At 39.7% G+C, this 25,285-nt stretch overlaps 1 pseudogene; it reads right to left on the bottom strand.

Moving 5' to 3' along the window:
• Positions 1-1,952: 1,952 nt before the first annotated feature.
• The window catches only part of LOC139200920 (uncharacterized), a 66,701-nt pseudogene continuing 43,368 nt past the window's right edge, over positions 1,953-25,285 (bottom strand).

The following is a 25,285-nucleotide window of genomic DNA, read 5'->3' as shown; positions in this document are numbered from 1 at the left end:
ATCAGATTACGTGACGTTTTCAAAGCGGCAAAACAAAACTGGAGCACTGATGTACTTCACTCGAAAATGCAGACTTGAAACTCTCTCCCATTTTTGTACTATCAAATTAAAACTATTATATCTCCGGTTTTACATCTATCTTGTCTATCAATGTCAAACAAAAACTGAGAGAGAGTTTCAAATCTGCACTTTCGAGGGAAGTTGACAGCAGCGCTTTGAAAACGCCACATGATCTCATCACGCCGGCGTGACCACGGACCTCTAAGGGTTAAGCCTGTGGTTTAGGTACTTATTGGGGAGAAAACCCATTAGAACAGCAAAGCTGTAGAAAGCAGCCACATCACCCATTCACAGGCTTCCCAGTGCTGTCTTCTCAGTTATGGTCAATTTGTGAAACTGATCTGCCCATATGCCAAGGGCACTGGTGCTTTTTGTATGCAATGTTTGCAGACAGCACTTTAGCCCCCCAGGATAATTGTATGTAGACCATCATCTCTTCACAGTTGTCCACATTCCCAGAAAAGGTCCGAATTGTCAATGTAGGAGACAATATGGAAGTCACAAGCCGAGGAGAGCCACGAGTCCGGCGATAATAGCCTGCTGAAGCGTTGTAAGTGGGGATTGGATCAGCTATATAAATGTGATTTCCTGATTAAGTGTTGAATAGATGCACAAGTCACACACAAGTATCTTGGACTGCTGATGGATGTCATATGCCCCAATATGTAGTATAATCTTATCAACACTGGATACATCCTCTGAGTCTTTGACACGAATTTCACAGACAGTGATACCAGGAAAACAGCAAGTTGTTGCTGATCTCATCCTGACATTTTTGATTATTGAACCACCTAACATTAAGGTTGTGAGCTGTCTGGAGGAATCTGAGGACTCTGAAGCCCTCTGTAATACCAAGTGAGATTGCAGTGATCAGGGGAGCTGAACGGTTGATCTGGGATTGATCAGTTGGAGGGCCTGATTCACACACTAAAGCTATGCTTCAGGAGCAAGTTGGGGTTCAAGTTGGGGTTCAGTGTCCCTCCCAAGGACACCCCTTTGGGTGAAGAAAAGCTGAATGGTAAATATAATGATCTGGAGATGGTTGACATGATTCCACTATCACAAGGAAGAAGCTCTCATTCGTTTTGATGCATTTCTCTGTGGTCAGACGCACATCATGCCTGGTGATGTTTTCTAGAGACCACCTCATTTCATCATTGAAAGGATCATCATGTGAAAAATGTGGTTTTCCTCTTGTGACTGTTAACCAGTAGTTTAGTATTTGAAACCATAATTTGTTAACTAAAATAATACTAAACAATTCACAACAGAGTACTGATGCTGCATTTTATTGCTATAATCGAAGAATGTTAACATTATAGTCTAACAAAGTAATAATAACAATAATAATTCTATTCTCTTGCTGTTTTCTGTTTTCTGAGTCAGGTGTACACTGTAAAATTTTGCGTTGTAAATTTACAGTAAATTACTGGCTACTAATTGCATTACTTTCACAGTAATTTGCTGTAAATATTTTTACAGTAACTTACTGTAAATATTTCACAACAAATTACAATAAAACTACAACTGTATACTGTAATTTCACAGTTGCTGTGACTTTGACTTTACTGTGATAGAGCAGCATTTACCTGTATAATTACAGTAATTTGCTGTAGTTCATTTTACTGTAAAAGTACGGCAATTTGGTAGCCAGTAATTTACTGTGAAATTACAATTTAAATAATACTGTAACATATTGTAAATTTTACTTGTTAACTGTGATTTTACAGTTTTTTACTCTTACAAACATGCTTTGGATCTGTAAAAACAATGGCCATTTTAAACTTTTAATACTTTTAAACATAGAAAAAAAAAAAAGCGCTTGAAAGTGTACTTTTAAAAACATTTAAAAACATTTTTGAACATTACAGAACAATCAAATTTTTGCATTTCTACTTTGACAGCCATTCAAAGTCCACAAGTTTTTTCAAGAGAGTGCTCACACGTGGGTTGACACCACTCCGCTTCTTGCCCTTTGAGCCGGTCTCAGGGTTGATTCCCAAGAAGCACCTGTAAACAATAGGCAAAGAAAACAACTTTAAGTTTTACACCAATTTATATATTGCATAATTTATCCAAGGTACATGCAGTGGTGCCCCTTTCCCTTTAGGTAAACCTACACCAAGGCAAGAAATAAGAGTGATACAAGCAAGCAGATCAGGTATGTAGAAATAGAGACACACATGGAAACACTGAAAAACACTAAAAAAGAAAGAATTAACAAAGGTGAAAAGTAACAAATGACATTTACTCATGTAACTGTAATTGAATGGCTTTCTGTGTACTTGTACTTTTTTAGTTTATTTAAAGGGTGACTAAACCCCAGAGTTTCAGCTTAAGTGTCTCTGATTGGAAATTTAAAGTAGAAAAGCACTCGGAGAGTGCAGACCTCTTTTTGAACCTGGGCTGTATTTAGGATTGGTCAGTAGTGCAACTGAATGATAGGAACCAAAATCAGGCTGATCGGCACAATTAAGTTTAATTTTTGCCTGAAACCAAAAGTAAGTTTGAACTGGGATGTCCGGGCAATTTCTGTTTGCGTCAAAAGTATCCAAATAAAAGTGTTTGTTTTGCTACTAACAGGCTCAGATTGTTATAATAAGTATTATGGAGATGACCTGTACCTTTTTATTTATGTGACGTCGCTCATGCCCTTGATACATCCTGTTAGGAGTCTGTGTTAGGGGTGAATTTTATTTCTGATTATTATTGAAGATTATTTTTGAAGTCATGAAGTCATATGTATGTATGTCAAATATTTAGTAATAATCTGAATAGTAAAATATGGGTAAATGATGGCAGCACAGCTGATCGAGGCTCCCTGCTCTTGCCTCTGTGTGTGTGTGTGTGTGTGTGTGTGTGTGTTGCTGCTTCTGCGTCTCAGCGGTGCTGTTACCATTTACTGATGTTTTTAGAAATAAAATTCACCCCTAACACAGACTCCTAACAGGATGTATCAAGGGCATGAGCGACGTCACATAAATAAAAAGGTACAGGTCATCTCCATAATACTTATTATAACAATCTGAGCCTGTTAGTAGCAAAACAAACACTTTTATTTGCATACTTCTGACACAAACAGAAATTGCCCGGACATCCCAGTTCAAACATACTTTTGGTTTCAGGCAAAAATTAAATGTAATGAATACAGTGCCGATCAGCCTGATTTTGGTTCCTATCATTCAGTTGCACTACTGTCGATCCTAAATACAGCCCAGGTTCAAAAATCCATAAGTTATCCTTTAAAGTACATTGTGAATAAAGTACTATTTACTTTTACTTGAGTAGATTAACAGACTGATAGTTCTACTTAGTAGTAGAATGTTGTCAAAGTAATGGTACTTTCACTTGAGTAGTACTTTAGCCCTCTTTCCACACCTGGAATTAAGCAAGCTATCAAGTCATATACTTGACACCCAAGTTAGAAAGGTGTATGTGGTGACAGTGGTGACCAATATTGGTAGGGAACATAGTGGTAATGAAAAATTCCTGACACAATGATGTGCTAAAATTGATGAGGTTGTGTTACCAAAAAGGAGCATATGCCAGCAGCTCATAGGCTGTGTGCTCTCTTTACCATGCTATCAAAAGGAAAAAGTTGAAGAGCGTTACAATACCTTTGGATAAACTCCAGAGTGCATGAACCATCCTCAGGATACTGCAGATTGAAGCTGTAGTAGCTCGCAAAAAGTGCAGCTATACCATTGATGAATCTGGCATGTGGTCCCATCACCACTTGTCCTTCGATGCACAGCATCCAAGCCCTTGGCTTCATCATGTCACCTGAAATGAACAGCAAAGAAAATCTAAGTCAATGTACTCCCCTGGAATGATGGAAAAAAGCAATCTGAAATATCTGAAGCCACTGACTGGACACCAGCTAATGGCACTACTTTTAAATATCAGTATCAGAAAGATGGAGACATGCTACAATATTAGAAAAAAACATGTCAAAACATTGATCAGCAAGTTATTTAAAAATATCATTTCTAGCTTACAGCTACAAAAGTCAATATAAAATCCAGATATACCGTATCTTGGACAATTAAGCAGGGGGTGCTCGGTAATGCCACTGTCCTCTGCACATCAGCAGCAGTGTCACACGGCTATAAAATAAGACATAGCATACATCTATAGTAGCAAAGTTTCAACATGGTACATAAGAGATAGTCCACTGGTCTCACTGATTTAGAAGTTAATCATAGAAAACATTATGTGTTAACATGTGAATGAGTGTGATTAAATGTATGCAAGTGTCAAAGATATCATACAGTACTGTCTAATGCAATCACAACCAGCTTTTTTTTTTATCTTTTAAACAACTTACATCAGTCTTAAGCATAATGGCATTCTCTGGCTCTTTGAAATATGCCATCAGGAGCAGAAGGATACATGCAGCCTTGTCTGAAGCCTCTGGCTTGTAGTTTGCCACGATTTCCTCGATACCTGGCTGACGGTTGAGTTCCTGGCAGAACTGAATGACAGTACTGCCTTTGTTGTTCAGGGCCTCTTGCATCTTAATAAGGATGGAGACATCCGTCAGCAGACCAAAGTGGGAGTAAAGGCCTCTTTGGGAGAAGAGAAAAGGCCATTCCTCCTTAATCTCTGTGATGGCTGGTGCAGGCACACTGTTGGTATCGGCGCTGGATTACGTATGTCTTCTCCATCAGAGGTTCAGCTCTTTCTGCCCCGCTCATCCCTTCCTCGGAGTAGATGTTACGCAGTTGCCTTTTGATTTCATCCAAGGTTGCCTCGGTTTCTCCAGCAGGAAGTTCTGCAGGACACCACCTGACACTGGTTCATGTTGTGCTTCAGAAATATCAGAGCTTGAGTCACTAGGCCCAGGCTGGCTCAAAGGCTCTGTGGGACCAGACGTATCTAGAACTGAATCTTCTAGATCTTCTACACGTCTATTTGCATGTTTCCTGGAAACATGTGAGGCAAAACTAGATGCAACTGTACAGCTGCAGTCACAATCTCTGAATGGGCATTTGATTTTGAATCCTTCTTTTGAGTGTGACTTCAAATGATTTACAAAAGAGGTTACTGTAACACACTTGAATGCACAAGACTGAGCCACACACTTTAAGGATGTGTCAATTGGCTTGCGACTATAAGATCCTTTGTGGTCTCTATACATGTGGCTTTTCAGTACAGTGGCTTTGCGGTACATCCGAGTACAGTAAGGCACACCACATTGATAGTTGTAATGGGGAGTGTTACTGTGATGCTTTGTGTGCTGAATAAACAGTCTCAGACACATACCAAATTTACAGTGGAACATCATTCCTCAAGGTCGCAGTGATGATTGCCTGGGTGAAAAAAAAACAAAAAAATAGCTGTTAACTGATGCTGTAGATTACTTTATTTCACCTGAAATACAAATAAGTTCACTAAAGTGCTGCACAACCCCCTAATGTTACTTGCTGCTTTACTTTGAATTTTCCACAACTGGTGATACTGCAAATCAAACTACACAAATATATCCATATAAAGGTGATTCAGGTCCAGCTGCGTTTTGTAAAGCAGTATCTCAGCAACCGGCCTCCGTTACCACCGTCGTGACCAGCGGTGCACGCTCGTGTTGTCACTGAAGTCTGTTACAGCTTGCATGCACCCAGCTAACAGAGGATCCTGGTGCAGCGAGCGCCCTGCCACTTCAGTGACACATATCGCCGACACAACAACTCGAAAATTAAACTCGTTTATTTTACCGACCAGCTGTTGCAGTCCTAGACTGCGGTCAACCCGTTTAGATCCCCTCCAAAGTTCACAGCAACCCGGAAAATGTAGTTAAACGAGGACGTTAGCATTAGCAAGCTACAAGCAACACGACAGTTGTAATAATCTACTAACTCGTTAGGTAGCATGTGCAACAAAACCCTCGGATCAGAGAAATAAGACATTATCATATGACACACACATGCACACGTTTCAAATGTTACAAAAATATATCATGGACAAATGTGTGTGTTGGTGCAACAGAGCGCACCGATTATTTTCAGACTGTCTGCAATCACATTTAACCGTGCTGGAGCAACACTGAATGAAAACAGACTAGCTATCATTAAAGAAAAGAAATAAATGGAGAGTAACGAGGATGTGACCGCCAAAAGATTAGGCATCGAGCCAGCTCCCACAATGCAGTGTGGTTCATGTAATTTGTTGTGTTATCACAGTAAATGGACTGAATACAGTATTTTATTGTGAAATAATACAGTAAAATGTTGTAATGTCATGGTAATGCAAAGCTTACTGTAATTACCTGTTCCTACATTTCACAGTAAAATTAAAAATTACAGTATTACATTGTGAACAGGGATCACACTCCTCAGCCTCCCCGGGAAAGTTTATTCCAGGGTACTGGAGAGGAGGATACGGCCGATAGTCGAACCTCGGATTCAGGAGGAACAATGCGGGTTCCGTCCCGGTCGCGGAACACTGGACCAGCTCCACACTCTCCATCGGGTGCTCGAGGGTTCATGGGAGTTTGCCCAACCTGTCCACATGTGCTTTGTGGACTTGGAGAAGGCATTCGACCGTGTCCCTCGTGGCATCTTGTGGGGGGTGCTTCGGGAGTATGGGGTCCGGGGCCCTTTGCTAAGGGCTGTCCGGTCCCTGTACGACCGGAGTAGGAGCCTGGTTCGCATTGCCGGCAGTAAGTCAGACCTGTTCCCGGTGCATGTTGGACTCCGGCAGGGCTGCCCTTTGTCACCGGTTCTGTTCATTATTTTTATGGACAGAATTTCTAGGCACAGCCAGGGGCCGGAGGGGGTCCGGTTTGGGGACCGCATGATAGCATCTCTGCTTTTTGCGGATGATGTTGTCATGTTGGCTTTGTCGGGCCGAGACCTCCAGTGTGCACTGGGGCGGTTTGCAGCCGAGTGCGAAACGGCTGGGATGAGAATCAGCACCTCCAAGTCCGAGGCCATGGTTCTCGACCGGAAAAAGGTGGTTTGCCATCTCTGGGTCAGTGGAGAGTCCTTGCCTCAAGTGGAGGAGTTCAAGTATCTCGGGGTCGTGTTCACGAGTGGGGGAAGGATGGAGCGTGAGATCGACAGGCGGATCGGTGCAGCGTCTGTAGTAATGCGGTCGCTGTATCGGTCCGTCGTGGTGAAGAGGGAGCTGAGCCAAAAGGCAAAGCTCGCGATTTACCGGTCGATCTACGTTCCTACCCTCACCTATGGTCATGAACTTTGGGTCATGACCGAAAGAACAAGATCTCGGATACAAGCGGCCGAAATGAGTTTCCTCTGCAGGGTGGCCGGACTCACCCTTAGAGATAGGGTGAGGAGTTCGACCATCCGGGAGGGGCTCGGAGTAGAGCCGCTGCTCCTCCACATCGAGAGGAGCCAGCTGAGGTGGCTCAGGCATCTGTTTCGGATGCCTCCTGGATGCCTCCCTGGGGAGGTTTTCCGGGCATGTCCCACCGGAAGGAGGCCCCGGGAAGACCCAGGACACGCTGGAGGGACTACGTCTCTCGGCTGGCTTGGGAACGCCTCGGGGTCCCACCGGATGAGCTGGAGGAGGTGTCTGGGGCCCGGGAAGTTTGGGCATCTCTGCTAAAACTGCTGCCCCCGCGACCCGACCCCGGATAAGCGGTTGAAAATGGATGGATGGATGGATGGCATTGTGAATATTACAATTAAAGCCTGTAAAATGACAAAACAGTAACTTATTGTGAAATATTACAGTTAAATATTGTGAAACCCTGGTAATATTTTACAGTGTAGAGAAAACAATGTATTGCAGCAGTTGGAAGGTGAAGATGAAGGGATGGAGCAAAGCGTGGACGGGAGCAGGACAGGACTGAGAGCGAAGCTGGCAGAGGTGTGGAGTGTTGCCATGTGAGCTGGCAGGAGGACAGAGAGCAGAGTGATCCTGAAGCACATGAAGCAGCGGCAAATGTAGGATACAAACGCAAGGAAAGAACGTCACAAGAATTATCAGTGGTGACAAACTCAAGGAAGGAGCGAGGAAAGGGAAACTTCCACATTTGCGACAACAATCTGGTGGGTAGAGATACAGATGAGGAGATGAGTTGATGAACGGCAGGTGTGTGAGCAGGGGGAGATGAAGAGCCAGGTGTGCAGGGAGGTCCCGGAGCCTGAAGCTGGGAGACTGAGAGGACAGTAATGACAACACACAGACAGATAGGGGAGTAGAGACACACAGGGAGGGGTGACACAAGACACAGGGAAACAGACTGGCCAAGTCCACAACACAATTTTTCTTCCATGTGAAATGAAAGACATCTTTGCTTGTTAAATCCCTTTTTCAACCCTCAGTGCCTTGATTTACTGATGCAGTACATGCTCGTCTTCTCCTCTGATGATGTTGTGTTCAGGAGGCCACGTTTGGACTTGTGGGTAATACCCTTGGAACAGTGCTGTATTCTCTGTAACGGCAGGAAAGCAGGTGCACTGGCAGATGAATTGGGAGGTCACTTGGTGTGTCTGGCCTGATTAGCATGAAACCATTTTTCTAACTTCTGCTGCTGAGCTCACACTTTGCTAAGTAGCACAATATGCTCTGAAAAGATACACAGAACTATGGGGATACATATTAGTTTTTTTTTTTCTGGGTCAGTATCACTATAGGGTTTTTCTAGGACCTCTTAACTCCCAAAACAATGTATTCAAATTTCTTATGGACAGAAAATGAACTAAACACTGAAACAAAAGCCTGATCAGCAAACTGCTTAACCATCACGCTGAGCTAAATTCCTGACTGAGGCCTGTACTACAAATCAAGTACAAGATATGCATGGTATCATCTTGTTGCCTGGTTTTACTAACTGTAACAACTGCAATCAGGGTAAATCTTCACAAAATGGTGGTTATGAACTCGGTAGGTTGATAACTACTGTCCCAGTCCCAGTCTACTTATGTTCATATAAAAGGGGTGGTGTTTGCCGCATATGACCAATCACAAAGACAGACAGGCATATTTCACAAATGAAGAACAAATTATCATATCAGAAAAACATGCCAAATTTAAACACATAATTCAGGCAAAAAGCAATGCAGTCACAGATGCCAAGTAGACCAGTAGCCTCAATCACATCAGACATATATAATAGTGTGACCACAGCTCTTCTCTGCCTGTTGGTGTCCTTATAACCACACAGTGGATGGTGCCCAGAGGTACAGTGTTCCAATACAAAAGTATCCCATAGCACAATGAAACAACATGAAAATCACCATACTGAAAGATATAGGTTAATTTTTGAAAGCAACAGCTTTCCATACACCAGGAACAAGATCCAGGGTTTCATAATAGTCTATCTTACAACACATCCTGAGATATCTGCTCTGGTCATTTCTTAGTTGAAATTGGCTGCTTTTAAAAATGTTAGTGTAAATGTAATTACTTCAGAAGAGCGTTATTGAAGAAGACCTTATCTAAACTAATTTTCATAAAAACAATACAAATGAATATGCAGCCTGTCATGTCTGATAGTGCCGCATTTTACCTAAACTGTGTGGACAGCAATTGATCTTATTTAGTCTTAAAGCTTTTAGCAAATAGAGAGGGCAGTAAGACTGAGAGACAGCACAGATACAAGTCTGATGCACTGAAGTGAATGTATTTCATTCCCAGTCGTCACCCAAAGGCATTTGCCTTTAAGAAACTATTCTCCGCCGCTAACTCAGCCCTTCAACCTGCATGCATAATTTCCTTGGCAAGAGCCCTGTTGTTATTGAAGGCCACTTAGTCAATTGACTTACAGAATGCATCTGCAATTAGCTAGTTTATAATTGCTTGTGGGCCATTATTGATTCACCGTTCTTTAGTACGTATCCCTCGGCTGAATGAGGTCACTCTTAGCATAAAATGATAATCATGGCTATGTATTCCAAATCAGAGAAATACAAGAGCTGAGATTACACATTTCTGCCCCTCAGCTTTCCATTCAAGCTTGACAGTGATTTCAAGTGACACTATGTTTAGATAAAACATGACTGACTGGAAAATTACAATACTTAACACTACACCCCTTCTCTATCCCTCTTAATTTGCTTTACCCTGAAATTGAAATGACTGAACAGACTAAGTGCGGCGTGTGGTGCTTTTGCTGCTCCTGGGGAAGAGGTTGATGCCCATATACTTCAACAAACCTACACTCACAAGCTATCAATAGTGAGCAGAATAATGAGTGCAGAAAATTCATATGGCTGTCATTGCTCAAGTCATATCCTTTTTGGACCTCACATATCTGACAGGTGAGGAGCTATACCTGCATTGAAAAGAACAAGCATTTAATCTCACACTCTTCTGACCGCCTCCCTGTGGAGGCATCTCAACCAAGCTGAACTGGGTGGAGACCACAGATCCAGAACACATGCAGGATTTTAAAGTACCAGCCATCCACACATGTCATGGTGACAGCAGGCAAACTAGCCCAGACGGCCCTCTCCTTGGCCACATTCTTCAGCTTTTCCTGGGAGGCAGGCCAGATGTGTAATTCCCAGACTTTCTATTCTGTGTCTGCCCCAGGCTCTCCACCAAATCAGATCTCCCACCATCACAATGGACTCCTTTCATGAGGGAGCAGTGGCGCTACTGCAAGCTCCCTCTGGACATCTGAGCTCCTCACCCTTTGGCTAAGGCCAGACACCTTGCCAAGGAAAATGCAGGACGCAGAGCACATGTGCAGCGCACATGCACAGGCCCAGGGCCTCCTTGCCAATTGGGGGCTCAGAGAGAGGGGTGAAGTACCTCAACCTTTATTTTAAAATGCTTATGTTAGATGTATTAACATAAACAACCTTACTTGTTTTTCCAGTTCTATGGAGATCACACTCAGTGGTGGACAGTCACATAAGCTAGCAGCTTTTCAGTTTGCTTTTGGGTGTAGCAAAAGAAAAAAAAAAGAGAAAAAAAAATAATGAGGAAGGTTTTACACAAATTTCTCTCTGGTCCTTCAAAGCTCACCGACTGCAGCTGTAAGACCCTATGCTGTGGAGGCTCCACACCAAGCCCCCAGGAAGTGCGGCAGGCTTTGATGCCAATTTTACATAGTGGCTGAACCGTGTAATTACAACAATGATGTCCGTCATGTGAAGTTATTGGGCTCCAAAGACTCACATTGTGAATGAGACGCCTATAAATCAGCTAATAAATTTTTTTGAGAGTCACAACCCCCATGAAGTGACTCATTTCACCATCAGAATTTGATCCATTCAGTCTGATAACATTTGGGAAGTCTATGCTTCCGCACAATGAATTCATTTTATTCACATTCATTATAGCCAAGTAAAAGTATAGTAAGACAATCAACCCATGATTGCTATGTAATGTTAGTATAAATTACATGTATAATATAGAGTTATACTTTCCATTGTAAGGAATTAAGAAAAATACAGTCTGTCTGGTACAATCTACCCATTTAATCTGTCTCTGCCCCTCCAGGTCTGTCCATTATTGCCCATATGAGCCGTTCTGAGGTCACATGTAGATAAAGTAGCTACTAGTAGGCCCACAGAAAGTGCCTAACAAAAAATATAATGTCTTAAAACTGAAGATCATACAGATAAATAGATAGCAATCTCCTTGGATAGATTAAATACTTTATTAATCCCAAAGGAAATTAAAGTAAACGGCATCCACTTGACATTAATCAAAATACAAAAACAACGAGGTAGATAAAAGAAACCAATTAAAGGCTGAATTATATACAATAACTACACATTGTAACTCAGAATCTTTAAAACTAGAGTAGAGACTCTAGAACCTCAACCATAAATATAACTTTAATATATTATTTGCAGTTCGGTGGTTTGGGCATTTGGTCAGGATGCTTCCTGGATGACTCCCCTTGAAGGTCCTTAGAGACCTGGGGCAGACCCAGAACCTGCTGAGGGGAACACCTTATGCCTTAGGATCACCCAGGAAGGAGCTGGGAGAAGGATGTCTGGTGTGCCTTGTTTGACTTGTTTCCATCAAACCCGACCCTGGATTAGCGAATGAAAATGGATAGACATTTCCTGAGTATACACTGTTTCAAACGCTGCTGTAGCTGGCATGCCAACTTTGTCTGGGGGTGTAATGAAGCTTCATTTAGTGCAAAGTGCATAAAAATGTAAAAATGTACATTACTGAACAGGAATTGTGGGCAGAGAGAAGAGGAGCTGAACTGATTAAAGAAAAACATATGATTTGTTGACACTGGACTGCACCATTGGAATACAGAAATAAATGTTGAGGTCAATTTGTCAACATGTCAACAACATGTAAAAGAGCTATTTTGTTAATTATGTGACATTTAATAAAATAGCTAAGTTGTCCCCTAACATAGGTTTGCACAGGTGAAGAAACCGAATGCTGGGCCCATTATTTGGCCAAGTTTAGCTAGCTAACTAGTCTAGCTTATTAAGTCACAGACTTAAAAGCTATTTAACTAGCTAATGTTACAGCTAAATTAGCTGTGGCTATAGTTAAGTATTGCCAAGAATGGGTTTCCAGCATATGAATGGCACTTACAATTTGTTTTACATTTAGCTACCCCCAGCTATCTAACATCAGCTAACTACTATTTGTCATTCTAGCAGAACTAGGGTTAAGGGATAGTTTGGATTTGTATTGTATGAAAGACGTGAGTGGTGTATAATACGTGTCTACCAAAAGATTGGGGTCCGCACAGTCTGTCCCAAGAGTCTTGACACAGACACCAAGCAATGTAACTTTCCTGATAGGGTCAGCAGAAAAAAACATGTTTTAGCGATCTAAAGGACGGCCCACTTTAAATCCTGTCCTATCCTGTCCTTGGTATGTGTGACAGATATGTGTATTAGATTAGCATTGAGTAAATTAGAGTAGCATTGTAAATGGTTCCCATGTTCATGGAGAACCTGGAAATTCAGAGACTAGTTTTCAAGTCATGTAAACACCTGGAAATTAATTAAATGACCAAATATCCTGAAAATAATTTATGTTATTTTAATCTAAGTACCTCACTCTGATTGCCTACTTATTATTAGTATTATTAAATACATTTAAAAACTGAAACTACAGTGTACATTATGGTGTGATTTACCACTTTATTACATTTTGAAATTGTTACTGAGGAAGAACATATTCAATTTTGTCCCTGTTCGAAGTTCATTTGAGGGGCCTGGAGTATAAACCAGTCTTTGGAGTGACCACTTTAACTGGCAAAATTCAAGAAAGTGTAACACAGAACACAAACAAGGTGAGGACAACTTTGCAAGGGGAACAAGAAGTGCTTAAACATTATTTTAAATGTATAATTTTGGTAATTTGCATCACTAGTCTAGACTTGCAGTCATTTGGCCAGTGCTACTGTGAATAAGGAAAATTTTGAGGCAAATCAATTAACCTGAATTTGGGTTTTCACAACTTTAGTTACAAGCGCAGACTGTAGAGATTATGAGTAATTTATCTGGATGTCACTTGATTGTACTTTTGATAAGTTAATGTTACATGTGAGGGTAATATTAGCCGTTTAGAGGTATTTCGATTAATCTGTACTGGCTTGTACAGCTATAATTGTTACAGTAGAAACAGCCTAATGATCGCAGTTACAATGATCAACTGCTTATACTGCCTAGACTGCCTGTATAAAAGCAGTATAATAATTCACTTGTAGTAATAGTCTCATTTTGTGTCTTTTCTTATATGACAATGTATGTAAGAACATTTTAAAACTATGGTAATTGTATTTTTCTTTTTACTTTACTCACATGAAACCCTTTCTTAGCAGTAACATGTCTGCCTCCGGCTGGCTACCTGAGGCTGGTGTTGTGCACACATTTTTCTCGATGAAAAATGTAATGTCCTCGAAGTCTATGACAAACTGTCAAAAACAAGCCAACGATTATAGAGTATTTGAATGAAGCACAATAGCAATTTGTACAGAACAGTAATTTAAAATAGCGAAGCTGACTGTTTCATTACTTTATATTCATGTAATAAATATACAAATGTTAATTAGGTGCCAATCTGCATGAGAAATAAAGAAAAATAAGAAAGTCTGTTGTAATATTCATCCAATTATAGTGATCAATTTGACCTGGACAGATGTGATTACCATAAGTAGTTTACACTATATTGCAGCTTTTTTTCTTTCTAGCCTTTTTGCCTAAGGGTTTATATCTTCAGTTAATCTTCAGTTCCTTTATCAATCAGTGCATAACAGTTTACATTAAAGATTATTATTCCCTATACCGCTATAGCAAACAGTAGAAGTCAGCGGGGACTGAAACACAGGTGTACTGCTATCAACAGTGCTGTTTGAATATTTTTAATAAGATTGTTAAGACAGAAATGCTTTTATATTTGTTATGTTTGTGTTTATTTTTTTCAGTACATCTGTCCTTATTGTGGTCATGGTCGCCTCCACCATGCCTGCTTCACACAGCATGTGTGTCACTACCTGTCTTGGCTACTTGGCTTTACAGCTGCTATCACACTGTCCATCTTAAAAGAACAACAATAAAAAACTGTATTTAAAAACTGTTACCTATAATTTGAGGTGTTACACCTCTGTTATGTTACATAATAGTGTTGTCAACATAAGTCACCCATTATAGTTAACTTTATATTTAATTATAACTGAAGCATTTATTCCAAAGAAAGTAAGCAATGCGGATCTTCCAAGACTCAATGATTACAACAACCATGAGGACCAGTGCTTGTTTTGCCACAACTTGCAAGTTTGACCTTGTATTCTTTTCTATTTTCCAAAAAATCTTTTGGGAAAGATCATCAAGACCATCAAGAGGAGAAGTTGAAATTGGAGACTTCTTCTGCTACACCTTTCTCAGAGTGATCTGATGCAGACTCTGCCCGTTTTCCACTCCGATTTTTTGTTGTTTCGGTTTCTAATGTTTCGTTGCTCGTTTGTCAGAGCAGTGTCATCGTGCACGACATCTTGAGCAACAAATGACATTGCTCACATTGGCAACAAGACTGCTGGCACTACGCCCATTATCTATATTGGTATTGGTATTATAAAGTACAGCGCCTTACTATGATTTTGCATGTTGTTATATATTTGTATTAGTAGTATTATTATTAGTATTATTAGTAGTGGTATTATTGTTATTATTATTATTATTATTATAAGACTCTGGACTCACCTGGTGCAGTATTTTACCTCTGTGTAATAATTTGTCATAATAATTTGAATACATCTTTTTTTATTCATACTTTTATATATTTATATTTTACTTTGTGTTTGAAGTGTATTCTTATTCTTATTCTTTTGGAGCTGTGTGTAACAAAAAGCAATTTCCCCCTGGGGATTATTAAAGTAATTCTGATTCTGATTCTGATTATATGTGCACCCTCCTCATAAGTATTTACAAGAGATATAGGGCTGTCACTTTCATCCTTTGCTCTTGGAGAAGAAGAAAATAGTGGCACAGTGATGTTCTTCAGGCATGTACTTCCCTAATAAAAATGATTTGAAAAACATAAAAAATATGACATTATTTCAGAGTATTTGGCTGTTATTCATAAAAGAAGTTTGTGTATTTTATGTCCTGTAGATATTCAACTTTGTATTTGGATGCAGTTTAAATTTAACAGTGTAACATCAAGGTAACTGAACTAGATGAATATACAGTATGCAGTTCATCCACATGACAATTGTTGCTATTAAAAGAATATTTAAGTGTTTTCAAAGCTTCCTACCACTGTAGAATCATGCTATGTTCGGCTGGCTCACTTGGAGAACAATTCTTCCTAGACATTATGCTGGTAAAAATGTGACAATTTTCTTTTTTAAAAAAACTTTTTTTTCCATTGAATGTATTGAAATGTTTAAGTTGGCAAAGAAGTTTTGTCTCATTGCTTCATTGGTAAAATTTTGCATAATGCTCAGCCTGGAAGGGCATTATCCCACTTATAACATGGTCACTGGAGTAAGAAAATAAAAACAAGACAATTGGTAAATATTTTCATGGATTTTTCAAACAAAATCTGAGGTTTTTCACAAGCCGTAACGTTTCCCTGGTAAGACCTGAGGGTTCCCCTTCCACAAGGTTCTTATGCAAAGGAATCTTTCACTACTGTAAAAAAAAAATCACTATGAATCTTAGATACAACTTGGCAACAGGAAATATTTCTAGACTACTCAGCTCATAGAAGCCTTTGGCTTTAAGTATGAGCCAGAAAGCTATTGTTATCCCAAAAAGATTCAGACTCATTAACACTGCGTACAGAAGACAAACAGTAAATATAATTTCACAGTATGTGTAACAATAAGACTAGACTAGCTATGCAACCATGTCATTGTCCCCAAATTAATATCAAATTAATTTCACGAGCAAACAATAGGCCGTGTGTATTGTTGCTGTCGTCTGCAGCCTGAAGAAGGTAGGTGAATGAGGGATGCGAGATAATTGCATATGCTTATGTTTACCCTGCTGAATTACCGCCCTGATTTTTCCACACGCTGGCACTTCTTGAAGATCGCCAACAAAAGCCCCAGATCACAGGCTCGCTCCTGTGGCTAGCAATCACTGTGTATGAACTGTTCAAAGATGCAATCAGGAAGTGATGATGTGGTACAAATTGTCCGCAAGCTCAGACGGGCACTGTACTTGGTGCAGTGTGTGTGTTACAGTCTCCTACAGTGTTCAGAGGATCAGACACTGAAGGACGACACTCACGGCTGGAAATAGGTTTGCTTGTTAACGTGTTACAATAAATCGTAAACAGGGGCTCTGGCTGTGTCCCAGTTGCTATGGTACCTACTTAGTAGGTGTTCTATATTACATTTTATTGGACATGTTGCATCCAATCAGAATCGAGTATTAACCCAGACAATGGTATAATACATATTATGGTAAATACTTCATCAGTTTAAAACAATAAGTTGCCTGATTCTTTTTGAGGTATGAAAAAAGGTCTCTGTGCCTCAAAGTGCTCACCACACGGATAATAAGTCTGGTCTCCACGTCTGTCTTCTCATGCTCAGCATTCACTGGTTCAGCCTGTATGGATCACAGAGAGGGAGACTTACCACAGACAAATACTGTAGATTTATTAAGGAATCCATGTGCCAGGTTATCTCCATCACAGGTGTCTTTAAATGCAAACAATATAACTTCAATTACTTAAATGTTCAACAGGTCATAATGACAAAAAAGGTGGTGGACATCAAAGTGCTCAAATTGTATTTGTTGCCTATTAATTTTGAAGATATTTCGTGATCACCTAATACATGTCCTGATAACTGTATTTTACAAATACGCTACACACACACTAATATATGTGTTTGCTGCCTGAAGAGAAAATGCCAAGATTCAGTTGTGTTAGGAGAAACTTTATAAACACTGTGAAACGCTGTGGACAAGATATTCTCAGCCATTTGCAAGTTCTTGTAAATGTGTTCTTCCTCAGATTGAGCTGGACAGAAGGGTGCAGTACACATGGTCACAGACACAGTTTTTTCTTACTCTATCATTTCCCACCTGTATTGCTTTATTTTTTCCACACAGTTCTGTTGAATAATGCATCTCTTGAAGCATTCACAGCACAGAATAGAAGCCACACTAAAATAGTCAGTAGAGGCACATCTCTTGCCCAGCCTCTAATTTTGAGTAACAATCAATATGTTAGTTACTGTAGAAAAACAACAATCTGTATTAGTGTTTTACTAAATGCTGGGGTATCTTATTTCAGTGTCAGACAGGGACTATTTCTTTGGTCACAGAGACCGAGTGTCACACAGAGGCCGGTGGAAAACGTAATGGGTGTGCTATCATTGTGCAGGCTGTGACTTCTTGCAGTGAACAGTCACAAGTATGTACATCACTAGCCATAAATACACTAGCAGGACAGAAAGCACTGAAGTAAAGTCATGGATACATTTTATATACTATATATACTATATACACTGTTGCCCATAAAGTTGGAATAATTGTTCAATACCCCCAATTTTGTTAAAGCCTGAATACACAGTTTGCAAAGGTTAATTGTGGTTTAAGTTTCACTGTGATATGTTTGGAAGAGTTTGATCAATAAAGTTGAGAAGATATACACTTTATTTATCAAGAATAAATCACATTGTCACAATCATTTCATGAGAAGAGGTAAAAAACATTTTATTCCAACTTTATGGGCAACAGTGTATATATATATATATATATATATATATATATATATACTAGTAAGGTGATTTTGCTCAGTTTATTACCCTCTAGCAACTTGTCAGGTTGACTCATCTCTGATCAATTAAAAATGATGCAGTGTGGCATAGAGACATCCAAAAAGGTACTATATGTCAAATGGTGTGGCATCAAAAATAATGTGCAGAGTAATTGTGCCTTAATGCTTTTAGGTGCAAAGCCAGAAAATGTCCTTATAATAAACTACCATTGCTTCCGGACAGCAGCTGACAGTGTTTGATCATTTTCAAAATGATTTAGAGCAAATTATGTTCCCTTGAAAAGATGTATGAGCTTAAATGAGTGTTAGTTGAGGTTAAGAATGTTGGTGCTGTGATTGAACTCTCTGCATTAGACAATGATGAAACAGCAGCAAATAAATTGGCACTGATGGAGGTAAGATGGCCTGTCTGAGAGCCAGCACTTTCATTATTACCATTCACACTCTCATTTCACTCTCCACATTCCTCATTGTGCGCCCCCCAACCCCCCCTCTATTTTTACCCTTGGGTCTGGATGGAGCTCTCAATGAAGTCAATACCACCCACGAAGAACTTTTCCGTGGGGCAAAGAATTTATCATCGTGAGTGGATTTCAGTTATGCTCGATCAATTTCTTGATTTCTATTAATACAAACATGTAAGCCATTGAGCCTCTTCACAACATGCAGCCGCCCAATTGATCAGGGCCTGCAGCAGATAGAGGCTGGTGGAGAACAGCCCTGAATACAAATTAATTTACAATGTTGAACCTCTTAAAAAGGGAGGATGGGACCCTGACTGGAGATGTGGAAGGCCTTGTGTAATTATGTAATCCTAATTAGCAAAAAGGGGTCACTGACACTTATTCTAGCAGAAAAGATATGAGCGGGCATTAAAACCTCAGGCAGCTGGACTCTAAATCCTCACTGGAATAATGATGCAATGTACAGAGTGCATACATTTCACATTCATTTCCCTACAGGGACTTTGATTATTGGCAATAACATTTTAATGGTGTGAATTAGAATAACAATGAGCTATCAGACTGTAAAATAGCTATTTATTACTACAGAAGCAATCAGTCAGCCTTGTTACAATTTTGTGGTTAAGAAATTGTGTTTTAATCCTCAGTTCCTCATAAAATACCCTGTACCACTAAAGCTTTAGCAAGTGCTCATTAACTAGAGGGTTTGTCAGGGTGATACCTAAGCATCACAGTTATTCTCTTGTGTTATCATTTTCTGTTCTGCTGAGTTGGTGGAGAGTTTTTGTGAAGACTTTGGTCTGGTGCTGTACATCCGAATGGAAAACAGCTCATTGTATTTGACACACGTTATTATATATCTTATTTTGCAAATCATTTGATATATTGTGATCAATATCTGAATAGTCTTACTAATATTTAACTCGTTCCCAAGACTGCTGTCACAGGTTAAAACATGAGATTAGTCATATTCTGTTTTCTTATCAACAAATCCCATGAAAAGACACAAATGAAAAACGTGTTAGCTCTTATCTCAGCATTGTCTGATTTCCTGTCTGAGGCTCCCTGCATCAAGCCCACTGGTTCCTACTGAAGATCTTTAAAAACATGTCACAGATATATAGTTTATTTCTTACAACAGCAAATGCTTGTCAAACAGGAGGAAATAACACATTTGTTGTTGTCCATTTTATTAAGTTAATTAATTAAATGAGCAAAACCTGTATTGAACAAATGTGAAAAAAATGTTTCTGTATTGCTTTGTTAACGTTAGGAATAGAAGAAAAGAGTACATACATTCCAATAAACTATTATACACAAGAACGTGCACTAGTTATGCCTGGTTGAAATTGGTGGAATTATTTTTAAGCTATATCAGATGTATGCTTGAGACCAATTTTTTATTTTTATTTTGATAAACTAAACTGTTCTAGACTCAGCAAGTAGGTGAGATATCAGTCCTCTAATCATTGCTATCCACGCTGTACCACTTACAAGGTGCTCATCGCTGACAGTAATCAGTATTGTATGGGCATGCACCCCAGAATAGCTAGCTAAACTGGAAAGTGACTGAGGACAACTTTCTGCAGATACAATGCAGCTCAATTAGTTATTAATTAGTAAGATATAATAGCTGTAATAGCCCTTAGCCAACTCTTGATTTGTGAGCTACAGTATGTGGGGGCTGATGTAGTTGCTTGTGACTAACATAAAGCAACTCACCGTAGCAGTACTCACACTGTTTTTATTTCAGGGAAACCATCTCGTGGTGCCAACGTTACTACAAAACTAAATGGTTCATTGACAGTTGAAAGATTTTGTCAGAGCTACATTAACAGCAATGGTGTACTTTGTTAAGCTTCAACAGAGGACTGATTAAAAGTCTTTGAAATTATATCAAACATTTACAAAAATCACCCTTGATAGTTACCTTATTTATCAGGAATCAGGAATCTTTATTGTCATTATACAAAAGTACAACACAATCGTATGCAATCCCCTTCAGTGCATAGAAGGAAACTTTAGATAAATAAAAAAATAAAGACATATAAAAAGGTTAAAAAGATTAAAAAATGGATGGCACAAGGTAGAATGTTAGTTTAGTTTAGTTCGGATTATTAAGTGGTTTGCATGGTTAGGCCAGCAACGTGAGGAAGGGGCCTTTGAAGACAGCACCACTAGAGTGCATGCATCCTTTATATCTCGTATTTTCCACTTTTAAATCTTAATTTCAATTTTTAACTCATAATTATGATAAATGATCTCATAATTATCTCTTAGACATGAGGGGAGTACTTACACTTGTTGCCTACTTTTAAAAAATAGTGGTCTATAATATGCTCAAACTGATGTTTTGCAGGTATAATGTTTACCATCTTAGTTTAGCATGTTAGTATGCTAACTGTTTCTAATTAGTAGACCTGAGGTTGATTGGAACATCATTAGTTTTGCAGGTATCTAGTGTTTACCAAAGTTTTGGGAAAAAAAAAAAATTGGTGCCAGATTGATGGTGCTAGATGAAAAGTTTTAGAGGATCACCAAACTCATTAGGATTCGTCCTGCTGTTTAATACTACAGCCAACAGTGGTTTAACAGCCACTTTGTCAGAAATCTAATCTTGGTGTATCTCTTTACCGCGCAGCCAAACTCCTGTTGTTTTAATAAAGTAGCCATGGAATAATACAGCCTCCATCTGATTTCGATGCTGCACACACAGCCAGTGGTGTTCCCACACAACAGCGGGGCACAAAAGTTGGAGTTGAATTTGAAGTTTTAATGTGAAGCAGCTGCAGTGGGGTGTGATGTGTTAGCATTAGCAATAACTTAGTGTTCGCTCTTCAGCTCTGATATGACTGTAGAAGAGCGAACAGTAGTGAAGCAATTGAGAGTAAAGTGAAGTATCTAATTTTGTCATCTGTGTTTGTATTGTTTATATCACCCAGCCCTAAATTTAACAAGTCAAAAGCACTTTCTCCTGAAGTGTGAAATCAAACTAAAAGAAACTCAACTAGATTGAAAGTACTTAAAAATCGTAAGGCACAGACTAAATGCACCTGTGGTTCTATTCACCTTTAATGACTTGGTGAAAGTTCAGTAGTACTCCAGGCAGCTTATTTTCTCTACCTGCCATTCTCTGAGCCACATTTGCACTTTCAGTATGTAGAGGTCAGGGCTTCAGAGTAGGATTTGGCAATTGATTCTGTCTGCCATTGTAGTATCTGATGGATGCATCTAAGGAGTGGTATTTATGATTGTGTCCACTTGGTGTTTATGGCTGTGCCTGTTGGTGTCTGTCTATCTAAAGGAAGCATGAACTCGACAGGAGTGATTGATTATACCTCCTTGTTTGGGTACAAATGGTTGTAAGTATTTTGGTACATTCCTGTACCTTTTTAACAAAGACATCAGCTGTTGAACTAGGAAGTCGAGGAGAAGTATAAAAGATGACCAGAGAATGGGCTCAGGAGAAGACAGGGGACAGAGGCAGCAGATTCGGCTGGGGATTACGCTGTCTGGTCCTACAATTGGCTGAACGTCTTCCCAGGCTTCCATGGTGCCTGTTAGACAACTGACCTTTTTGCAATAAACCTATTTTATTCACTAAGTCGTTGTCAGCGGAAGTTTCCTTTCATCAACTGCACATCATCGGCATCAGAGAAGACACAACACCATCATTACCAGCTCTGCAATTATACAGTGGGGCAAAAAAGTATTTAGTCAGCCACCAATTGTGCAAGTTCTCCCACTTAAAAAGATGAGAGAGGCCTGTAATTTTCATCATAGGTATACCTCAACTATGAGAGACAAAATGAGAAAAAAAAAAAAATCCAGAAAATCACATTGTCTGATTTTTAAAGAATTTATTTGCAAATTATGGTGGAAAATAAGTATTTGGTCAATAACAAAAGTTCATCTCAATACTTTGTTATATACCCTTTGTTGGCAATGACAGAGGTCAAATGTTTTCTGTAAGTCTTCACAAGGTTTTCACTCACTGTTGCTGGTATTTTGGCCCATTCCTCCATGCAGATCTCCTCTAGAGCAGTGATGTTTTGGGGCTGTTGCTGGGCAACACGGACTTTCAACTCCCTCCAAAGATTTTCTATGGGGTTGAGATCTTGAGACTGGCTAGGCCACTCCAGGACCTTGAAATGCTTCTTACCAAGCCACTCCTTCGTTGCCCTAGCGGTGTGTTTGGGATCATTGTCATGCTGAAAGACCCAGCCACGTTTCATCTTCAATGCCCTTGCTGATGGAAGGAGGTTTTCACTCAAAATCTCACGATACATGGCCCCATTCATTCTTTCCTTTACGCGGATCAGTCGTCCTGGTCCCTTTGCAGAAAAACAGCCCCAAAGCATAATGTTTCCACCCCCATGCTTCACAGTAGGTATGGTGTTCTTTGGATGCAACTCAGCATTCTTTCTCCTCCAAACACGACAAGTTGAGTTTTTACCAAAAAGTTCTATTTTGGTTTCATCTGACCATATGACATTCTCCCAATCCTCTTCTGGATCATCCAAATGCTCTCTAACAAACTTCAGATGGGCCTGGACATGTACTGGCTTAAGCAGGGGGACATGTCTGGCACTGTAGGATTTGAGTCCCTGGCGGCGTAGTGTGTTACTGATGGTAGCCTTTGTTACTTTGGTCCCAGCTCTCTGCAGGTCATTCACTAGGTCCCCCCGTGTGGTTCTGGGATTTTTGCTCACCGTTCTTGTGATCATTTTGACCCCACGGGGTGAGATCTTGCGTGGAGCCCCAGATCAAGGGAGATTATCAGTGATCTTGTATGTCTTCCATTTTCTAATAATTGCTCCCACAGTTGATTTCTTCACACCAAGCTGCTTACCTATTGCAGATTCAGTCTTCCCAGCCTGGTGCAGGTCTACAATTTTGTTTCTGGTGTCCTTTGACAGCTCTTTGGTCTTGGCCATAGTGGAGTTTGGAGTGTGACTGTTTGAGGTTGTGGACAGGTATCTTTTATACTGATAACGAGTTCAAACAAGTGCCATTAATACAGGTAACGAGTGGAGGACAAAGGAGCCTCTTAAAGAAGAAGTTACAGGTCTGTGAGAGCCAGAAATCTTGCTTGTTTGTAGGTGACCAAATACTTATTTTACCGAGGAATTTACCAATTAATTCATTAAAAATCCTACAATGTGATTTCCTGGATTCTTTCCCCCCATCCTGTCTCTCATAGTTGAAGTGTACCTATGATGAAAATTACAGGCCTCTCTCATCTTTTTAAGTGTGAGAACTTGCACAATTGGTGGCTGACTAAATACTTTTTTGCTCCACTGTATGTTAAGAATAGGACGATGTCTACATCAATGTAGTGACATGCTGAAACGTTACACCACTCCTCCTTCTTTCTCTGATGAGATAGTCTTTAATGTCACCCTCCTTAATGGGGGTAGAGCAGTTCACACATTACTCTATTTTTCTCCTTTTTCAGATGGACCTGGAAGAAAGCTTCATGACCAACCCAGTCTCAGGGAAGTTCATGAAATAGTCACAAAATGTAATCTAAATTTAATCGTATCCCTGTGCATGAATTTCAAACCAATGTATTTCTATACATTCTCGCTATAGATAACGAATAAAAAGCTTGATTGTTTGTAATATCGAGGAGGTAATAATTCAAACTGATGGCTGTAATGGTAGTCCGCCGTATTGTTGAGCCTTCAAGAACACTATCGTGTTTTTATGTTGAGAAATGTTTAACAGGAAATGACGCCAGTGTGGAAAAGCAGAGCTCTTCGCCTCCACAGTAACAGTCGCACCGTTTTCACTAATAAAAACTGACAAAAAACATGATTATTCAGGATGGAAGGTGAAATGAATTAAAATGGATGGTCATGTCACAAACCCCTCATATTGATGATTTATCAAACACGTTTTTCTGACTGGCAGCGGACCCTCCGGGAAAACAAGGATGAAATCTTGTGGCTAAATGTTGAGTAATGTAGCGGTTATAGTTAAAACACAAATAAACAGTGACATGAAAAAATGAGAAATTCTCAGATTTGAATTTTGTGATTATTTCAAGAACTTCTGTGAGACTGGGTTGCAGTTGCAGTTGCTGCACAGCTGATTTTGTGAGTAAATAGACCATTACAGTAGTCTAGTCTACTTGCTTGCTTTTGACAGGAAACCCCTTAATTTTAAAACATTCTTATGGTGTAGAAAACTAATCTTGAGTTGACTGATATGAAGCTTAGCAGAATTTTTGTCAAAAAAGACAATCTGTGTTCATTATTCTATCGCAATCAAGAACAATAAAATGTCCACTAGAGATCAGTAATGCAACTTGAGAGAACATTTCATGCTCACTCTTTATTCTTTTTTTCGCTCTCTGTCAGTCTCTGTTGCTCTGTGTTTTCACTCTGGGCATTTCACTGCTTGAGTTTAACCTATCGTATTTTGCCACAACCTCAGTGATCCAATCATCTCGTTGCTGTCAATGTTTGAAACTGTTTCTCTCTCTCTTGCTGTCAGTTCTCATTTCAGTCAAATTGATGCAATGTTTAAACCCCAGGGTCAAAGCCATTTTTTCCCTATTTTTGCTTCGGCTCATCTCCTCGTGTAATAATCTTTGTATAACCTCAACCCTGCAA

This window comes from Pempheris klunzingeri, chromosome 1 (genome assembly GCF_042242105.1).
Source record: "Pempheris klunzingeri isolate RE-2024b chromosome 1, fPemKlu1.hap1, whole genome shotgun sequence".
NCBI lineage: Eukaryota > Metazoa > Chordata > Actinopteri > Acropomatiformes > Pempheridae > Pempheris > Pempheris klunzingeri.
This window is presented reverse-complemented; position numbering and strand designations above follow the sequence as displayed.